This window comes from Myotis yumanensis, unplaced genomic scaffold (genome assembly GCF_028538775.1).
Source record: "Myotis yumanensis isolate MYYU_CA2020_CCGP unplaced genomic scaffold, mMyoYum1.0.hap1 SCAF_1, whole genome shotgun sequence".
NCBI classification, from domain to species: domain Eukaryota; kingdom Metazoa; phylum Chordata; class Mammalia; order Chiroptera; family Vespertilionidae; genus Myotis; species Myotis yumanensis.
Window position 1 is genome coordinate 53,559,181 of NW_027223752.1, and position 20,345 is coordinate 53,579,525.

General features: G+C 43.5%; 1 protein-coding gene across 4 annotated transcripts in view; it reads right to left on the reverse strand.

Annotated features, from left to right (window-relative positions):
* TLN2 (talin 2) overlaps nt 1-20,345 on the reverse strand; it is a 421,578-nt gene that overhangs the window by 297,236 nt on the left and 103,997 nt on the right. The window contains exon 1 of one of the 4 annotated variants that reach the window (XM_070421582.1): nt 19,704-19,802. The exons of the other annotated variants lie outside the window; for them this stretch is intronic. The gene's annotated coding sequence lies outside the window, so the exon portion shown is untranslated. Of the gene's footprint in view, nt 1-19,703; nt 19,803-20,345 lie in introns of those variants that run through there. 4 annotated transcript variants of the gene reach the window in all.

A 20,345-nucleotide genomic window follows, 5' to 3' on the forward strand; every position in this document is an offset into this window, starting at 1 on the left:
CCTATTGCCAAATCATTTTTTTTGCCAAGTGATGCACAAGCAATGTTTTCCACACACAAAAAAAGAAAGAAAAGATTTGGTCTCTTTTGTAGGAATATTTCAGGGACTGCTCTCAGCCCCACTTCCCAGGACAGGGCCACAACTGCCAAGAGGGCTGAAATTATGTGGCATGTTACATGAGGCTGTGCTGAGCAGTTGGATGGTGGCTGGGAATGGGCAACAAATACAATCCAATGGCCCAACGAAAGTTCATTCAGCCTCCAGTAAGTTCAAGTTATTCCCAGTGAGTGAAATTTGAAGTAGCATAGACTATAGACTATTCTTTCCATTATGTAAGCCTAGGTCACTCATCACCTGGGGACACCCACACTTACTCAGAGACAAGGATTCCCAAATGGGGAGCTAAGGCTCTGTCTAAAACAAACTCCTGAGCAACTTCTGGCTTGGAGATCATAATTCAGGAGATGAAGCACAAATCCATAACAGTACTGGGGGTGGAGGAAATCTCTCATGTTTTCAAGCTGAGTGAGGAAGGCCCAAGTGTGACACATATGAGGGGAAAAATGGGTAAATTCAACTAAGTCTAATTATTTTAAAATATACATGGTAATATATGCTATAAAACAGGCCCACAACCAGTGATAAACTAGAAAAAAATTCCAACTCAAACAACAAAGACTAACTTTTTGGTATATAAGCACTCTAACAAATGGATGAGAATAGACCAACAACCTAATAGGAAAAAAGGCACAAAAGTTTAAACAATTGTCAGAAAAAAGTAAGACAGTTCTTCAACAAGTAAAAAGATGCTCAACTCCACTAAAAAGAGAAATGCAAATTCAAACTATAAAAAACACACACAATTTTTCATCTGTCAAAAGAAAAAGGTCAACAAAGAAAGAAATCTGGTAGTGTCTATCAAATTTTCAAACTTATATTCCTTTGATTCAATTACTCTACTTTTAGGAATTTATCCTATACATAAACTTACATATATACAAAATGCTGTTTATTCATAAATATTAATTAACAGTAGCAAAATATTATAGACCAAAAATATCTATCAATAGGGGACTGGGCAAATAAGTTATGGTGCATCCATATGACAATACTAAGCAACCATTTAAAAATAATCCATAAAACCTCAGATTCTTATACCAACATCTGACAGCTTCCCCAGTTCCACCAGCTGCTGTATGCACTCCTCACCTACAAGTCCAAAATCCAATCTACCTTCCAGGGCTCATGTCCCTAAAATTTTCCCTTGAGGCCTTCCCAAGCATCAGAAAGAAGCTCATGGTTCAGCTCTCTCTGGTACTAAATGTGCACATGTGAATGTACCTGTATGCAAGTGTGTACATTGTAGAACCACATATCCTATCTAATAAAAGCAAATCGACCAAATATGCAAATCGACCAAACAGTGGAATGACCAGTAGGCGGGGGGCGGGGCCAGCAAGTGGGAGGTGCCAGGCCAACCAAGGTGGGTGCCAGTGGGCAGAGGGAGGGGACGGCGATGGGGGGCGGGGGGGGCGGCAGCAACTGGTGGTGGCAGAGGGGCGATTGGGGGGCAGGGCTGGCTGCTCACCGGCCTGCGCCTCCCACAGGTCGTCTCCCACAGAGGGAGGCCAGACTGTGGCTTAGGCCCGCTCCCCCTGGGGAGCGGACCTAAGCTATCAGTTGGACATCCCCAGAGGGCTCCTGGTCTGCAAAAGGGCACAGGCCAGGCTGAGGGATCCCCAGAATGCAAGAATTTTCGTACACTGGCCTCTAGTACATATATAAACTCTAACAGAATCTAAGCATAGACTGATTATTGGTGGATATGCACATGAACTGCAAAGCTCACACATATACTGAAGTCTTGTGAACTTCCCCCAGCCTAACTTTTCAGTTGTTCAAGGCTTGTCTGTGCACATGGCTTCTGTCACCTCTCTGTTACCTCACAAAGAAATGAGAGCTTTTCTAAACTTCCACACAGAAACAGACCACTTGGGACAGGGTCTGAGAAAAATCCACTTGAGAGATAGAGACAGCCAGCAGCCTAAGCTAATAGAGACATGATATTTTATGGTTTTGCTTCTATTTGGAGACAGAACACCTTTACAATCTTGGAGGGATCCTGCCCAGCAGAGGAGAATGCCTCTTGACCCTTCGTGGGAATGGGCCCTGGGACCACCGTGATGGGCCAGGTCACCCCAGAGCAGAATCCTGGTGTTGGTGTCAGAGGGGACACAGAGGAGACTCTGTGGAGAGGCAGAAATGGGCCCCAGGGGTGCACGTGTGCATACCCATGAGCCACAGTGCCCGGGAATAATGGTTATACACTGGCATGAGTGCATATCCAAAGGAAATGCACAGTGTTTTCCGGTCTTTGGAAAAATACATACTGATTAGTTTTTTTAAATATTTTGGTTGTTTAGTTTGCTCACTGAGTATGTTGCTTAAAGAAAAAAAATAGATGCACAAACAATCTACATGACCAACCACATTGTGGCCACTCCCACCATCCCCTCTTGCCCCACTCCCACCATTAATGCAAGAGGGCAGCAGAGCTATAGCTCAACACCACAATGCAGAGTGTTCTGACAAGCAGACTGTCAGAGCGCCTCAGCAGGATGCTGACAGACAGGGCCTGAACTAGAGGCGGGTGGTGTGGAGCCGGCGATGAGGGCAGCAACCCAGGCCTCAGCTCTGCTGCTCACCAACGGCATCTGAGGGGAGACCACCTGTGTGGGACTTAGTCTCCTCAACCCTTAAACCACAGAGGGGGTCCTTCCAGACAAAATGTCTATGCCAATCTCCCATTTTCTACAAGGAATCTGGCACTGTTACTGAAGGTGTGATATAAGGGAACAAAGCAGAGTCAAAATTGTCAAGAAAAGGGAGACTGCAATACATTTTCACCAGTTTCTGATACCTGAGGAAAAGACCAAACTGAACTGTAAAATTACCATGGAAAAGAAATTGTACCAACCTCAAGTACGGTTCTGCCAATGGCCCAAGAAAATACGACAGGGGAGAGAGGGTGAGGACATAGTGAACAGGGACCCAGGGACCTAGTGAAGAATCGCCTTTCGGAGGTGAACATGGGATGCATTCAGTACATGGCAGTAGAACCAAGTCACATAAATTTGTATGCACAAGTTAATCCGTGCTGGTTTTAAGTCATCTCTAAGAGACTGGTACACATTCCAGGGAGTTCTGGGAACATTTTACATGTGATCCTCATTTTGTGCAAGAAGATCCCTTGCCTGGGGCACATAGCTACCTTTAGTAACTTAATTTTACTAAGTAGATTAAACATACCAAAGAGGCAGTGTAGGGCCCTGGTTAGGAGGGCGAGACCAGACAGAACACGGCAGGAGCCACGTGACCTTGAGTGAATGCTGTTCATTCCCTAAGCCTCAGATTTCTCACAGGAAAATTGGAATAGCAGCAGCATTCTCATAAAGATGCTGTGACATGAATTAATGGACACAGATACTACGGTGATGAGCAAGGCGATGACTATGACAGCATTACTCTTGTCCTAGCTGGCTAACTTTATGACTTGCATTCTGTGGGCCTCCCCGCCACCCCTTGAGTATGAAATGAAGGAAGGTCCTTTCTAACTTAAATCCTTTGATTCTAAGCTCCTCTCTATTCACATGCTTAAGAGACTCATCATGGACAGTAGAAACCAACTTGAACTTCCAGATCCTACCATAGTGTCTCTCTTGTTTTAAAAAATATATTTTTATTGACTTCAGAGAGGAAAAGAGAGGGAGAGAGAGATAGAAACATCAGTGATGAGAGTGAATCATTGATTGGCTGCCTCCTGCACGCCCCCTACTGGGGATCGACCCCATAACCCAGGTATGTGCCCCTGACTGGAATCGAAACCAGGACCCTTCAGTCCACAGGCCGACGCTCTACACACTGAGCAACCAGCTAGGGCTACCATACTTTCTTAAACATCCAAAAGAATGAATAAAAAGCAAACATATAATGTGTGCATGAATGCAACAACTGATTGCAAATTCTAAGCTGTGAGTCTGAATTAATGAAAAATGAAGTTGTAGGTGACTCTAGTCTCAATAGATATAATTTACTGACACTGACTTTATGCCAGACACATAGCTGTCCAAAATACATAATTTCATCTCCTCTTTAGGAATCTACTCCAAGGTTGGTGTCTGAGGTTGTGAGAGGGGAAACCCCTGGCTTCCATCCCAGGAGACACAGCTCTCCCTGGCTCTCAGGCCTGGGGTCTCTCTACCCACACTTCCTCAGCACCACTGAGCTCCAACAAGGAAATCAAAGCTGCTTCCTACACACACACACACACACACACACACACACACACACGTCCTACTGAGGATGGGAACTGTTACATTAAGAGACAAGTTTGGAGTAGAAAATTCTCCTTTTACAAAGCTCCTATTCACAGCTTTTTGAAAGTCGATGGTTTTAATTTATGTAGCAATGAGACATTTTAATTCCCAGCATTGAAAAGGCTATGCTATCAGGGCACAGGAATGCTGGAAAAATCCCCAAATTCCCATTACCAAGGAGTCTCAGGTGGTTTTCAGGGCTGTCCCCCCTGAGACACTGGAAGGGTAAGGATTTATGTTTATGAAAGACCTAACTGAGAAGCAGAGAGTAGTTCCCACAGCAAACAGACCTCCACCTGGGCCCCTGGAAAGGAAACAGGAGCAGCATCTAATCCCCGGTGAACCTGGGGTGGTCCACAGGTTCTCTGCTACTTCTCTACTGCTCAGCATGCAGGTCAGCCCCCCAAGCCTGCGAGCTCCCCACTGGGGTCTGTAAGCTCAAAAGGAATGGAAGAGCATCTTGCAGTAGCAGAGCCCTGGGACATTTACTGTCTTTCTGGCTTTCATTTCTAACTTCACTAGTTTCAGGGTTTTTTTTAAGTAGGCCATATGACACTGAGTTTTAAAAATTATTGAAGGGTGGACATGGTCATTTTTTTTTCATGAATGTCCCACATTTGCTTAAGAATAAGCATGCTCCAGGAATAGGAACTGTGTTCTAGCCATGTCCACCTGATTAAGCTTCTGTATCTTTACTGCGTTATTGTTTGCCCATTTGATATATCAACTACTAGCAAAGGTGGGTTAATTTTCCCCCTCGATGTCAATGGATAGTCAACTTCTCCCATTGAGAGCCAGTCAGTTATCATTCTCTCTACATATATGTGTACATGTATAAAAAGCTATGCATTGAGGGCAAGCAAGTTTAGAATTATTATACATGCCAGATGTACTGTGTTTCAGATTTACAGTTTACAGGTAGCGTCAGAGTCTGATAAATTTGGGTGTGAGTCCCAATTCCATAAGGTGTTCTAAGCCTCAGTTTTCTCATCCATAAAAACAAGACATACCTCAAAACTCATGGGCTTCATGAGCGGATTAAATAAGAAAGTGCGTGGCACTTAGCACAGTGCCTGCTCTCAAGGCGCTAGCTGCTAATAAAATGCTCCATGACTTGCCCAAGATCATGCAGCTATTGATTAGTATGGAAGTAGAGGCCTCTGGCCTCTTGCCAATCAGGAGGCAGGAGGGGTTCGGGAGGAGGCAGATGCATCAAAAGTGCTTATTCCTGGGCTTCACAGTTGGAGGAGTGCAGAGTAATACTACCCCATCCTTACTATTGGGAATGTTAAGTCACTAATCAGCTGAACACTCCACCTGCCCCACCTTAACTGCAATTGCCCAGTTTAGCTTGTTCTCTCTGGGATTTATCTTCCCTAGTTGCTGGCTTGAGGGCTCTGTTGAAACAGCTGCACAAGGATGCACTTTATAATCTTCTGGTTCTGAAAAACACTTGGCATATTTAAAGTGGGCAAGAGTTAGTATCTAAACTGTAGGTGACTTTTGAAGGATTATCCCAACCTTGGGATCCATGGAGGTGTATATGTGTGTGTCTGTGTGTGTTTGGGGAAGTAGAGTGTGTGTGTGTTTGAAAGCAGTTTCAGGGCAGACCATTCATTTCATTATGCAGCTTCCAAATCCTCGACAACAGTCTCCTGCATCCCAGCAGGGTGAGTGAAGCTTTGTCAGAGTCAAAGTTAATTGCACGTCAGAGGGAGAAGATGCAATTTTCTTCTCCAGCATTTGAACTCTGAAATTCACGCCTGGGAGTCATTCTGTCCTGAAAATGTCAGCTGCAGGAAAATACAACAAAAGAAGCAGAATAAACTAACAAGGAAACTTGCCAAACAGAAGAACATTCTTAGAAAGCCTCAGGGGTTAGCAAGTCAGATTTGCTTTAAAATAAAATAATTTTACAAAGCAGAAAACACACCCTCCTGTTGAAAAGGAACTCCTACAGAAAGGTTTTTCACCTCCACGCTCATTAGGAACAGGTAACTGCAAAAAGCCCACGGGGTGTACAGGAGGGCGCTGGGTTCGGCTGCCAGGATCCAGCACGGACCCGCCCACACAATGGCTGGGCAGCAATCCTTGGAAAGCTGACCCACATCTCCTTCAGGAGAACTTGACAAGTGGACCACCACAGCCTAAAACCTCATTCGGAAACCAACCAATTGCATAATTTGTCAAACCCAGGAAGAAACTATTTCTCCCCAGGATTTACTACATAGATTCTCTCTCTCTCTTATTTCTTGGTATCTTTCCTCTAAGATAAAAGGAAAACCACTCAGATAGCATGCTTTCTTTAGAGACTCTCCTCAGCATTTGTCAGAGCCCAACGTCAACAATTCGAGTCACGTATCCATAAAAGGCCGCACTAACTCGACCTGAGTGCCCCCATATCCCACAATGGCCATTCTTTGCTTTCCTCAAAACCACTGCACGGACATAAGAAAGTCAGCCACAGGGAAGACATACAGGGCTGGGGTGTGATCTACAGTGTCCCCCCAAACTATTTGTGATCACCTTTCCCTTCCAGCTTCAGGTGTGTAGTTGAAGTACCTTTGGACCAGAATTCAAAGGACCATTCACGCTTCATTGTCAATCTTTGTGAGAGACAAAGGAATGACAGTAGGAAGAGAAAGTGAAGATTTAAAGTGAAATGCTCTCTCTCTTTCATTCCATGTGAGCCAATGGGGGTAAAAGCCTCTACTTTAACCCTTCCCTCTGGAGAGGACAAAGGAATTAAATATACACTCTCCTCTGAAAGATCAGACAACCACATACAAAACTAAAAGTCCCTAGTAAAATGCCCTAGTAAGAATGAAAGGAAAGCCATCAAAGAAAGCCATCAAAGAGATTACTGTATACACAATTTTTTAAATCTTTCTGATTTTATTTTTCAGCTAACAAAGATGGATTAAATGCAAACCTAATTCCATCCCTGTTCCCCACATGCACCAAAATAACCCCGTGACTAGTCAGACAAACATTACTTCAAGCATTTTCCATGCAAATGACAACTACCATTAATTGAACACCTGCTGCATGCCAGGTACAAGTCTAACTCTTTGCCTGTATCACCAGCTTGTTCTTCACAACTTTTCTATGAGATGGCTATTTCAAACCCACTTTATGAACAAGGAGACAGGCTGTGAATGGCAGCTTATTTGTCCAAGTCTGTACCATCCAACCCTGCTGGTAAGTGCAATGTCTAAAATAGCTAGATTCATATACTTTTATTATTGTTGCTGTTGTTAATGCTCATCCAAGGATATTTTTTCCATTGATTTTTTAGAGAGTGGAAGGGAGGGGGAGAGACAGAGAGAGAGAGAAACAGCAATATGAGAGAGTCACATCAATTGGCTGCCTCCCACACAAGCCCAGAATTTCCAGGGTTAAGCTTATTTAATATGTTGTCATCATCTCCTGCTAATGATTTATATTGAAAAGGCACAGGAAGCAAAGTCCCTCAGTGTCTCATTTATGAACCACTAGGGATGCAGCTTAAAATAAGGGTGTAAGCAGCCACATCCAAATTGCTTAACCATTTAGTGCCTCAGTTTCTTTATCAATAAAATGGGAATAGTAGTAAACTATACTTACATTTGTTCTGAAGCTTAAATAAGTTAATACTTCCGGCCACACTTAGAACTCTGTGTGGTACATATAAGTGCTCAATAAATTTTAAATATTATCTATTCCTTTAGCATTATACTTCTATCCCACACTAAAAAGGCAACACTAACAGTTAGTACACCATAATTTTTCATGCTTTATCCCATTTAGTCCTCCAAACACTCTGAAGAGGCAGATAGGAATCTGATTTTCAGTTGAAGAACCTAAGGTCCAGACAAGTTTAAAATCTTATCTAACATCATATGTTGTCTGTGTGGGTTATATGCCATTGAGTTGGCTCCAACTATGGCGACCCTATGGATGAGTGATGTCCACCATGTCCTGCCCTCAACAGTACTACTCACGCCTGTGGCTTCTTTTATGGAGTCAGTCCATCTCACCCTTGACCTCCCTCTTTCCCTGCTGCCTTCTGTTTTTCCCAGCATATGCTAGGGACCTGAAATCTGAACCTAAGTCTGTTTGTCTTCAAAAGCTATGCTCTTCCCACCTCTCCAAGCCCTGCGCTCCTTTCCTGCCTTAGGCACAAGTAACTAAAAAGGAGTCCTGCTAGCCAACATTTATTGAGTATTCATTATGTGCTAGGCCTGAAGTAGGTGCCTTATATACCTTCTCACTCCACCCAGCAAACCTGATGGACAGGTAAAATCACTACTCCCATTTTTAAGATGACAAAACTAAGGTTTCAATAGTTGAAGTAATATAGAATTACTTCAGGGATATGAAAAAAGTAGGAGAGCTAGGACAAGTCTTTTGAGTCTCTTAATTGTTTTATTAACAAAAAGAAAGGGGAAGGGAGGAAGAAAAATTTATTCAACGGGTCCAGCAAACCTTTGTACCATCAAATCGGTATGTTCTGCAGAAGAGTTAGTATGTTCGTTTTTCAGAGTGAATAATGTTGGTAGGATATGAAGATCCTAATTCTCTTATAACAACATTAACAGTATGTTTGACTTACAATATAAGTAAAGTACTCAACAATCTCTAGGGCAAAGTTATGTTTGCTATAAAAAACACACACACACACACACAATAAATAGGCACAAAATAAAAATGTTGGAGTGGGGGGTAATTATTCAAATTCATTACCAAACAACAATCACCACCTCATTTTTCTCCAGGGTCCTACAAAAGGAAATGGAGATGAACAACCACAACCCCTAACAAATCGAAAGGAAAATCAGGAATGATTTTGCCTGGCATTTCTTTGTTTCTTTCTATATGGATTTAACTCAGCCATTTTTCAAACAAAAACATGAAATGTCACTCCCCCCCAACCCCCAAATAACACAAATATTTCAAACTTTCCTGTGATTTTCTGTTAACAGCGGTTTGGGGTATAAAGGAAATGGCAGGACAAATGGAGCGGGGTGAATCTGGGGAGCAGTAAAGAGGGACAGACAGACAGACTATGAGAGAAAAGGCACAGGCACAGAAAGGGGGTGAACTGGAGGTGCAGAACAGGAGAGGGCGTGGTCAGCCTGCTCTGACTTAGTAACACAACTCGCTCTGTCCTTGGCTGCAATAATGTCCACCCTCCACTGAAATCTACTTAGCGCATTCATCTGCATCCATGATCTTCAGTGGGGCAGCGCCAGTGAGGAGATGCCCCCATGATGAACGGGAAGGAGTGGTTCCGCATTGTCTCCCAACCTCCAGCAGCAGTTAGAGAAATACCACGACTTGATGGCCCAACAGAAATCGGTTTCCCTCCTCTCTCTTCGCCTACGCCTTTGCAAGAAAACTCAGGATCGAGTTTACCGAAATAAAATTCTGCCTCTTTACCATGCAATTGCTTACCTCATCTCCTACCTGAAATCGTGTCACACACGCAGCTCAAAAACACCTCTCTGCTATCCAAGTGATGCTAGGCACACTACTGAGAATGACTGCACAGCACAAGCGACTGAATAGTGAGTGCTATGATTGATCTCCTGCCTCTCAGAGCTTCCGTCCATGGAAGCAAGGCAGGCATAGACTGTGCCAAAGGCAGAAGGACCCCAGGCCTTCAGCCCTGGGAAGAAACAAAAGGGGCAGAAAGGGAAACCGAGGCTGTAGCAGCTGCCTAGAAGCGAGCACGCACCCAAAGTTGAAATCCAAGTACTTGGGGTAATTATAGGTCACTGACAGTTCCATACAGTGAATGCGCTCCCTCGTCTGACATCAATTTTCTCTTATTTGTAGTCAAAACAAGTCTCAAGTGAAATTTAGAATTCTTCAGGCAAAGCAGCACAGCTCCTAACTAGATGCCAGGGCGATGTGCTGAGGACAAAAATAAACCGCCAGCCCACATGACAACACCCAGAACATAAACCAACGAGGGGAGGATGCTGTGTGTCACTCGCCAAGAAGAGAGAACAGAAAATCACATATTCTGGAACTAATTTCAAAGCTCTCACTGCTCAGAACCGATAATAAATTGTGAGCACGTCAAGCCCTCTTTCAATACTGCCGTACCCTCAGTCCATCAATAATTTAGGACGAGCTGCAACATGAACAGACATGGATTCTACTTGGACAGGTCACTATACCTCTCTACACCCACATCTCCATCCCTAAAAGGAGACGGTTGGATTGGACAAGCCTCAAGGAGTCTCGTTCTCAATGTCTTCAGTCTGGGGATTCGCCCGCACAGCTGTCGGCCGGCAGCCTCTGGGTCACAGCCGTGTTATATCGGGGCTGCCCCTCCCCACTCGGGGTCCTGTGGAATAGGCCATTGTCCAGCATGGGTTTCAGTCAGGCACTGCATGGGAGGGACATGTCACCGCTGGTGTGTGCACAAAGGAAAGGCAGACGCCTGCGAGAGGAATGGCCAGCATGCTCTGCTGGAAGTATTTATACTTTAGGATCTCTCCGCTGCCAAGGGAATTCATGGGAGTCTGATATAAAACACAAACAAACGTGTGCACACGCAGTGAAAACCAAGATAAAATAAAAGCCCGGAAACCATATGGTGTTCTCTCCATAACACGGGTCACTTAGTCCCTGGTAGCATGTCTACACAGATAGCCTGAGGATGTCCATGCAAGCAGCAACCCTGCAAACCTCCTAGCACTCCTTCCGTAAGTGAGGATACGCATCCGAAAGTTTACTAACCTCGGCAAATAAGAGGACCCTGCAGTAGTTATAGCTCAAAAGGGGAAGAGAACGCTTAAAATTCCTGTGCGCAGGTGCACCCGAAAACAACAGCATAGTTGCTGGCTGTTTGGCGAAAGTCTGGAAGCTGCCAATTTTCACTGACAGTAAAATGGGTAAATTATAGTGTGTTCACACAACTGGTTACTACACAGCAATAAAAACGAACAAATGTGGCCATCAATGGCATGGATGCATCTCACACAGGGTGCTGAGCTAACAGCACTGGCTAACTACATACAATAAATGTTTTCACTGGAGACAGCCATCTACCACATAGATTTACACAGAAAATGACAAAAATCAGAGGACTAGAAGTGATAAAAATCTTAGCATTAGCATGGGCCTGAGATCTTCTCTAGCTGGGCAGCATCAGGGCACAGATAAGGAATCTGAGGTGGGCAGGGAGTTCAAAGTCACAGGTGCTCCAACATCCAAAGTCTGTAACTTTGCACACACCAACGCCTCCTGCCAAAACGTTAAACACTTACATTTCTGCTCTCCTTCGTGTCCATGAGGCATGTAAGAGAAACCCAGCTTGCTCATTCACTTTCTTCCAGGAAAGTTTTCCCTTTCCCAGCTTGTTAATTCCACACCCCAACAAGATAAAGATAGAAGCTGATTTAACTCTTCTCATTAGCTATGCCAATTATTTAGTGACGATATCTCTTGAATACTCACTTACGGGCTTCTGAGAGATTAGATGCAACTTATAACTCTCTGAGTCTTTAACACTTCAGTTATAATCACAACCTGACACAGACTTACTTTCCGTATTTTGAAATAATCCATCAAATTGACTGGTACAACTTCCTTGTTCTTCTCTCTGTCACATGTCAATGTCCATGCACTGCTAACATTTCTTCAAAGGTACTTGAAGGTCAGATTGTGTTTCCATGCTAATGACTGCTCTGAATTAATTACCACTCTTAGACAACCTTCTCTGTCCAATACAAGTTATGAAAGGCCTTTGAGGGGAAAAAAAAATAAAACACATTAACACTTTGCTCAAAACATATCATGCCTACTTTTAAAGGGAGACCACTGGGAGTCTTCTTGAAGGCATCACATACATTTGACCTTTTGAACAGAATTATATTTCACTGACACAATGGGAGAAGTTTTAGGGTTATTTTTTTCATACTTCTACTGACATAATGAAATCAGGCAAAACCTCGTTCACAGTCTATTCAAAAGTTTTGCTCTCAGGTAATACAAGAGCCTCTGGGAAATTAATTACTGAAAATAACGAAGAAAAGTTGGGGCTGTGTGCATATTGAGCTAGTAGCTTTCAAGAGATTTGTGACAAGAGGGAATGGGGCAAGTCACTGTGTGTGCTGTGCACATAATCTAAGCGAGGAAGTAGAAAGGTATGTTTTCCAAATTATAGGAAAAGTAATACTGGGGTTTCTGCCCGCTTCCTAACAAGGAGTTGTTTTTCTCTTTTGTTTCAATGGGGGCAGGGGGAGAAGGGATTAACGTGTAAGAGGTCTGGAACATTCTCTGCCCCCACTAAAGATAGAAATCAATGAAACAGGGCCTGAGTCATAGCTCCCACAGACCGGGCTATAGGGTTTTATGCCGATTTATTCTGTAGGTGCAATATACTATATAGGCTCTGGGGGGATTTAACAATCAGTGTTTACTGAGCACTGGTTTCACACAGACCTTCTTCTAGACCCCACGAGGACTGGGGACTAGGGAGGAATTGGCATTTACGATGTGCTTCCCATGTATGGGACACTCTGCTAGGCCCCTTGTATGTCTGACCCAAGCCATTTGTCATTTTCACAATCACCCTACAGAGTAAGAGTGATGAACCATTTCACAGATGAGGTACGAAGAGGTTAAATGACCCGTTGGTGGGCATACAACTCAGGAACAGGAGCAGAAGTAAACCCAGGTTCTGGAGGCTGCAAGTCCAAGATCAAGGCACCAGCAGATTTCGTGTCTAGTGAAGTTCTGCTTCCTAGTTCATAATGGCCATGTTCTTGCTTGTGTCTTCACATGGTGGAAGCAGGGAGAGGGCCCAGTAAGGTCTCTTCTCTCGTTCTTGAGGGCTCCACACTCATGATCGAATCACCTCCCAAAGGCCTACCTCCTGATACCATCACTTAGGTTTGCAACATAATGATTTTGGGGGGATAAACATGTAGCCCATAATGAAGGGTCTTGAAATGAGGGCTGGAAGCGGAGGATTTGAGAAAGACAGTGTTCAGTTTTACGAGGGAGGTGAATGGGAACCAGATGTTACCAATCCCAGCAGCAGAGAACAGCAATGTAGGTCTGCAAAGGTCCGTGCAGTGCTCTTTCCCGAACACTGTGACCCAAACGCAGTGCCACATGGGGGAGTTTTAGAGGACGGTTTCTCCTTCCAAGAAACAGAGATACTGTGGTCAAATCACAGAGAAACAGATATCCCCTAATTTTGTTTATTTACCTAACGCAAGGGGAACTCAAGAATGATCAATAGTTGGCTCTGTCCCCAAGTTAATCCAATTACAAACTTCAGAAGCCATCCTCTAGAAGAAAGAAAATCTGAAAGAAACACTCCTGCCTCTGAGCAGTTATCTTTACTTGTTAAGTGAACCAATAAACATCCTGACGGGAAGCAGAGGGGCTGATTCAGTTAGGGAAGCCTCTACAGCATCCTGGGTCTGTGACACTTATGGGGTCTTTTTAGAAAGAGTTACCAGGCTACTTGGTATCAGTATGTTATCAAGGATAAAGGAAAGTTTAAACATAGAAAACAAAATGAGATTTTTGTTCAGCCAGGAGACATTTCTGAACCAAGAGAGGCCCAGAAATGTGACACTCAAGGAGAAGAGACGGAACAAAGTCAGCCAGAGGGCCCCGGAAATGATGTTTTCAGTGAAATGTAGGCATTTCTCCATTAAAAGACTAAAATTTCCCACTGTCATGACAGACCCACACCATGCAGTGACATCAAGGGGCTATATGAATGTGCACCATGGTAAGTGTGTAAAGTATTCGAGCACACTGTACTCATCTCAGGCTTCTCCGCCCCTCGTTCTGACCCAGGCCGAGAGCCTGGTGGTCAGTGAGGGTGTACCTGTGGGCATGGGCCAGAGCTGGACGCTGAATCCCAGGCCACCACACAAAGGAGTTTAAGTCACAGCCCTGTATGGAGAGGCAAAGAACCAGCAGGTCACTGCTGGTTTATAATGGTGGCTTCTCAGAAAAACACTCGAAAAAGACCATCTGAAGGCACATAAAAGGCCTATTTTTTAACTAAAGACAAGAAAATCTAGGAAGATGGGGCTGCTCATTCCACCCTGGCTCAAGAGATCGGTTTGAACACTAATAGCTTCATCCCGAGTTAGATCCATCAATTCCTAGAAATTCCATAGAGGTTAATCAATAAAATTAGAATTAATCCTTAACATTCAGGGGTGAACTCCTCAAAGCATGGCTACAGCTCCCACAAAACATCCTTCTGTCAAAGCAGAGAGGACTCTCCTTCTCCCAGGGGGCACCCCCCAGGGGTACACGGCGGTTAGGGAAGCTGAGAGATGCATCTCTTTCAGGCAAGTCAATCCTCCTCTAACATTCGGGAAGAAAAATATTCTTACATTTAAACAGATAAAATGCATTATGGGATGGGATGTAAAACCCAAATAGCTGTAAAAAAAAAAAAAAAAAAAAAGGAGAATTCAAAGAAGTTTTCACAAGCCTTCAGTGGACAGTCTGGAACGAGGCCCAGCCCTTTTGAGGATGAATGTTGAATTTTTCGTAGTAAAGCATAGGCAATGCCTAGCATCTCTTCTTCTTTAACTTAGAAACATTCCAAAACACAAAAAGCAGGCTAACGCCCCAATGCCTGTACTTCTACCATGTGCATATGCACTGACACCAGGTGCTGCTAGCGGCCGCCTCCTCGTGCCCTAATCACCCTCCTGGAACAGCACAACCACAGGAGGGGTCAGGGGCTGGAGGTCGCTCCAAACTGAGGACGGAAGGAGGACTGACTGCAGAGCCTGGCACTCAGCAGGCTATGGACGCACACAATAAAGAGAAATCCCTCTAGTGCCGCAGGAAGCTGTAGTCAACGTGCTTTAGAATTGCAAGCACACATACTTGGGGCCAAGCAGCCAAGGCAAAATCTGTGCATTTTACCTTTTACACTTCATTCTCAAAGCGCTTCCTTTTCTGGACATAGGAAGGGGCACTTCACACCAGGTACCACTTTATACCAGGAATTTGGATTTGCTGGAGGTTGTCTTCTTTCACATCCATAAAACACATTTTATTAATTCTCTGAGTATTGTCCTAAGGGCCTGTAGGGACCCAGGGGGCAGAGACGGGGCACTGCATGGTTACCAGACACAGTCCACCCTACAGCTGCCAACTACAGGACACGTAACCACAGCACATCCCTGGGGCAGGCAAAACACCACGAGGCATGGATTAGTGGGGAAAAAGAAACAGAGGTTCCATGTAGGACCCCAAATGACAACAACCATAACTTACAAATTAAATCGCATGCGAAGTGATGTGTCTTACTATGTGTCAGGCAAGATCCATGTATTACTGTCATAATATACCCATTCGTATAGCATATCATTACCTACATTACCTTAACTCTTGCACAAGGTAAGCCTCAGTATGTCCCCATTTTACAGTTTAAGAAACTACCTGCACCCAAGTCTGACCCACCCCAAAGCCCAGGGCTCCCACCCTCTGGGTCACTACATCACAGGACCCACTGCCCTGAGCCCTTGAGGAGACAGTGCGCTCTGGGGGACTCCCAGTGCTGACCCCGAGGGGCTGGCAGCACCTGTCATGAGCAGTGACACTGAAACAGTCCATTGGGGGCCCTTGGACCACATCTTAACAGCTCATTTTGGAAAAGGTGCTTAACTAAAGCTGCCAGTGATAACATAAAAAAGAATGAGAAAATAAGACTATTAGGAGGGTTCTCAACCTTAAAACTTTTCCTATGTATTAAGAATATTTTGTTTCACATGGCTTACAAAAATAAGATTTTTAAATACAGAATTTGAAACTAGTGTCCCTATCCAAACATCAACCTTAATGTTTCCTTTTCTGATTGAGAAACAACAGAATTGCCGAAACCGGTTTGGCTCAGTGGATAGAGCGTCGGCCTACGGACTGAAAGGTCCCAGGTTCGATTCCGGTCAAGGGCATGTACCTGGGTTGCGGGCACATCCCCAGTGGGAGATGTGCAGAAGGCAGCTGATAGATGTTTCTCTCCCATCGATGTTTCTGACTATCTATCTCTCTCCCTTCTTCTCTGTGAAAAATCAATAAAATATATTTAAAAAAGAAAAAAAAAAAAAAAGAAAGAAACAACAGAATGTGGACACTGGATCAAAAGCCACTGGTCTCTTTCTCTTTCTTTCTCTCTCTCTCTCTCTCTCTCTCTCTCTCCACCCCTCGAAACCCCAGCAGTAACAGGCAGAGTGGGAGGAGACACTTCCAGAAAGGCACGTGACCCAGCAAGCCAGCCCCCACCCCCACCCCCACCCCAAAAATCAGTGGTCCTGCTGGTAAATGAGGCTGTGGAAGGCCAAGACCTACCAAGCCCACACCCCCTTTCATCTCTGGATCAGTGAGATGCTAACTGGGTAGAGCCCAGAGGACCAGACTTAGCAGAGCATGTGCAGTTCAGGTAAAAAGAAGCCAAGGATACAAGTGTGGGTGTACACTCAACACCCGGATGCTGTGTCTGAAATGGAATCCAAGACGAATCAGTCTTTGGAATGTAGACTCTATTGGAAGAACCTTGAATGTTTGCTAAGTCACAGAGACTGAAGGTGCCTACTAAATATGTAAGCAATTGAGTTGTATTTGCTATTATCACAAGATAGAAATGTATAAAATAAATAACAAATGGAGCGTGATCAATGGAATCACATGCAACAAATGCTGTTATTCACAATTGACTAAACAAATAGGCTCTCTATCTGAACTGAGGTAATAACATACATTATTTTTTTTCAAAACAAAGGTAATCCATAATAATAATAAAAGCATAACATGCTAATTAGACTGGACGTCCTTCCAGACGAAGCCCGGGTCACAGGTGCCAGAGGGAAGCTGATGCCAGCACCCGGGGGAAAGAAGGCCTACTCTTGCACAAATTTCGTACATTGAGCCTCTAGTTCTTACAGAAAAGCCAATCTATTTTCGTTCATCAGCCATTCCAAGATACTGATCCACTCCAAGGCCACCACTGTCATCATGACCAGCATATGCAGACAGGCAATGTAGGGTAATCGGTAAGCTCTGAAATCCTAAAGCCAGACTCCCTTGGTTCAAATTCTGGTTCCAGTACTTGGTAGTTTAGTTTCTTTATCTATAAAATGGAGATAAGAACAGTATCTAGCCCATAGGGTTGTTAGGAAGGCCAAATGAGTAAGAACGTGAGATTAGATAGAGCCTAATTTATGGTAAATCCATCCACAAAAGTGTTCACTTACCATCACATGTATGTATAAGAATGCTAAATAAAGAATACTGATTAGAAGTAGTAGATTGTTATTCTATTCACAGAAGGAAGAGGTAAGTAATGGTTATATACAGACCATAACTGGTCTAAAAGTAACGTTACAGAAAAAAGTCTAAATAGGAAAATATGAGTCTAAAATAATTTCACACTAACTGAAAGTTTGGACCCATATTTTCAAGGAGATTTTAAGATAATAACCTAAGTTATGAAAATTTTACTTATTCACTCAAAGTTAAGTTACTTTTCTAATAAATAAACTTCATTTCCATATATTTCTTTTCAACTTGATTCACACTTTGGTCCTTTTATTTCATATTGCCTATTAAAAATATAGATTTGCTTCACTGATCACCTATAGGGCTTTAATATTCACTCATCTAGAAGAAAACATCATATACTTAAATTTATCACCACGATTAATGGTATACTTATTTATCTCTACCTAACATACCAATTAAGGCTTATTCAGAGAGCCACTGTGGAGAACTTATAGGGAATCCTACTCTTAGAGATTCCCTCATTAAATAAAAAGTATGAAAAAATAGAGAAGTCAAAATATCTACAGAAAAAAAACCACCTAAAAATTTTACCAAGGATAACAAGTAAATATTCTGTCAAAAATAAAATACTATAAAATAAAGACTATTTTATACAAAATTATGAATCTGGTTTTCACGTGTGGTAGATACAGGATTTGGACTTTTATCTTTAAGAGAAATACCTTATGTATCTTCTTTTGAAGACAACAGCACAAAACTGTGCCAAAAAAAACCCAGCTTGCTAAAGACATCTGTGCTTCTCCTGCCCACTGCTGCCTATATCCTTGGGAAGACAACTCAATTGCTTACCAAGCATGTCATATTTTATTATGCTTCAATTACACACTTCCTCTGATCAACCACATTAGCATTTAATTACCACACAATTAACTCGTAGCAATAACACATGCTCATGGGCACTTCTGCTTTGGCCACGGAAATCATCGGTTGACCCAAAGCCCTACCTGCATGGCCCCACCCACCTGTGCTCTGTCTCCCAGGTATTTGCTGGGTCATGACTATGAAAGTTCGGCAGAACACCAAGTCTTCCACAGCCTTAGCCATGGCAGCCTAACAGAGCAGCAGGGGCGGGGGGGTGGAGGGCTCACAATAGGAGCACCCCTACTCGATGGGGACTTGGTAACAGGAGGAAGACAACTCAAGCATCAAATGGGGTTTTCCATCAGGTGAGTGGTTACCAGACTTCGGTATTCTACAGCAGAAAAGCCCACCCTCCCTAACTGGATGTCTGAGAACTCAGTCTTCAATGTCCTCCTCACCTTGAAAAAAACACACCACAAACCATCATTTTTAATAAAACAGCCACTTTGAAACTGAAAAAAGTAGGAAGGATAATATCTTTCAATAAAAGGCAATTCTTTAAATAAATTTATTGTAATAAAAATATTTTATTTTTCTCCTGTTGACTTTTAGACCAATTCAGGGATTAGTTCTTTGGGAAACACTGGATTAAATGGTTTTTAAGGTTCCTGCTAACTCTTAAAGCACTTAAAATAGCCCAGCAAGTGTTTTTAAGCTAAAAAGAAGTAAAGCTATTTAACTGTCACAGGTAAATACAAACAATAATGTGTAATTCATTCATTTCACATATGCTAAAGTGACAAACACAAACCATAAAGGGGGGCGGGGGGGGGTGAAAGAGGAAGCATTCTGCTTTCCTGGTATAATTCCTAGGAAGATTAATTTCCTGTCTGAAAGCCATTCTGCTCACACATGATTTCAAAAAAATGTTTTTCTGCTCTATGGTAGGAGTGGAATCAGCTGTTTTAACTGGGGGCCCTGGAGTGCAACTCTCAAGTTGCACAGTTATTTATAACTTCAGAGCAATGCCTGTTTCTGTCATATCAAAGTATGCAAGACCCCAGGGAAAGGTCATGAGACAATGTCGCCTGTTTGAGACACACTGCCAATTTCAGACTCCCCCCACCTCTGGGAGAGCCTGCATAGTCAGAATGCTCCAGAAATGAACTGAAGGCCCCCCTGGCAGGAGGGCTCTCATCTTACCTCGTTCCCAGGAATTCACAATGTTAGTCTGAAGAGTTGGATTCCAGTGGGTGTTCGCAGTACGACTCATGTGATTATCCCAGGCAGATGTGAATTTGCTCCATAAATATTTGCTGAACATCTCCTACTTAGAAGGCACCCCTGGAGTCTCCTCACTTTCGCCCCCTCACCACACCCGGAAAAGGTGTGACACGGTCCAGTGTTCTGGAGGGGAGCCTAAGCCTTTTCACAAACGGCCACTCGATTATGTACTGTGACAACTGCCACACTCAGAACCTGTCACACACACAAATGCTCTCAGAGGACAGAGAGGTCCCTTCCTCCTGGAGAGGCCACGGTTGGCTAGACATGAGCAGAGCCTTTGAGGAAAGAGACAAGCAAGAAAAGTGCCAGGAAGCCTCTTCCCCTGGAGTGTAGACTCCATTAGGGCTGGATCTCCACAGGTCTCGTTCATAATGGTTTTCCCCGCGTCTAGGATAGAGCCTGCCAAAAAGTACATGCTTATGAAATACCTGCTTGATAAAAGATAAGAAAAAAGGAAAGAATGTTCTTAGATCCGTCATTAACTTAGTCAACATGTAAGTAGCTTCAAGTCAGTCAATGACCTTTGTTTAACCTAACAACCAAGGCCAGGTTACCCAC